Consider the following 1,762-nt stretch of genomic DNA (forward strand, 5'->3'; position numbering starts at 1 on the left):
AAAGCCCCTGGGGTTCACCCTCAGTAGCACACTAAATAAATAAATAAATAAATAGAGCTGGGGGTGTAGCTCAGAGGTAGAATCCCTAGTAACACATACACACACGTACACACACACACACACACACACACACACACACACACACAAATAAGCAAACACCACTATATAGATGAGAAAAGGGAATAATATTTTACAATTTAATTATTTTTTGAAGATTTAAAGAAGTTTATTAAAAAGATAGTAAAAGGCCCTGTAAGGTTCCTCCCCAGGCAAGGTGTCTCCTTTCAGGAAGGTCGACCCCTCCTCCCATCCTAGCTAGATTATCCAATTATTATGTAAACCTGTCTTTAGAATGAGGATGAGGAAGTCCTAGCTCCCCTCTCCTATGGACTTGCTAATTACTTTTAGCTAGGTCAATCTAAGTTTCAATAGCTGTTTGCTTCCTGACCGAAACCAAGACCAAGTCTTCCTTTCCCCAGGTCTGCCATTTTGACACAATTATTTTTGAAATATATCTATTAATAATCAGAGCTTTCTCAAATCTTCCCAGGCCATTCCCAATTCTGGTACATTCCTCCCTCTGTCTAGTAAGTTCCTGACACCTGCCAGGCCAAAGATAGACACAGAAAATACATTTTGACTTTTACAGTATTACAAACATTTAACATGAGCTAATTTCCCATCAATTCTCTCCCATTATCATTACATACATGTACCTGTAGCAAAGGAATAAGGGCGATGACTCATCGAGTTTCTTCAGTCTGAACAGGGGTGACGTAAGGGGGCCCCGGCTTAGGGTACAGGTGTATGTAATTGGCATGGGGGAATCAGATGGGTTGTGCGGGGCGTCTCTATAACCATCCAAAGGGCTTTTATAGATGTCTTTGTCAGGTTCTGTCAGTACCACCATCTGATGTCTGAAAGCTTCCAGCCTACGAAAAGACACTCACAACACAGGTTAACCATGAAAACCTAAACATGGCACTTAAATGAGAAGTTAAAATCTGTTTTGCTGAATTAAGCAGAAACACACAAAGGTGGGATGTAGTTAGTTTATTTTGTACCATGTGAATCCAGAAATTAGTATTGTGGAGACCTGAAATAGGCTTTGGAATAAAGATTTTAGATGATTTGATGAATACCAGGTCACCTGGACAAAACAGAATTTACCCTTTTCCTCTGGCACTGTTTGGAGTTTACTTAATTTTCTGGTACGCTGACAATAGAGTAACATTGTTATATAGGACAATGTCCCAGTCAGAAAAGATCTACAAGTTTACCCTGGCATATGAGTGAAACCAAGCTGCCAATCTTCGCCTGGACATGTGTCTCTAGATTGCTTGCCTGGTGGACTTAACAAGCTATTTTTGGAATTAATTTCTAATGCAAATTTCAAATCCCTGTATGATATGACTCAGTCTCCTGTAACTTTTTTTCCGGTAAACAATCTTGAAGCCAGTTTTAAAGAATTATTACACAATTTAATTATTTTTACAATTTAGAATTGGCTATTCATTCATATGATAAAGAAAGTATAAGGGGACCCGGGCAAGGTGGCGCACACCTGTGTTCCAGTACTTGGGAGGCTGAGACAAGTGGTTGGTAGGTTCAAGGCCAGCCTCAGGAACTTAGCAAAGCCCTAAGCAATTTATAGAGATCCTGTTTCAAAATTTGAAAAAGAAAGAAAGAAAAGCCAGGTGTGGTGGCACACACTTGTAATCTCAGTATTTGGGAGGCTGCAGGTTCCAGAACAGCCTTAGTA

The sequence above is a fragment of the Muscardinus avellanarius genome (genome assembly GCF_963383645.1).
Source record: "Muscardinus avellanarius genome assembly, chromosome: 13".
Taxonomy (NCBI): domain Eukaryota; kingdom Metazoa; phylum Chordata; class Mammalia; order Rodentia; family Gliridae; genus Muscardinus; species Muscardinus avellanarius.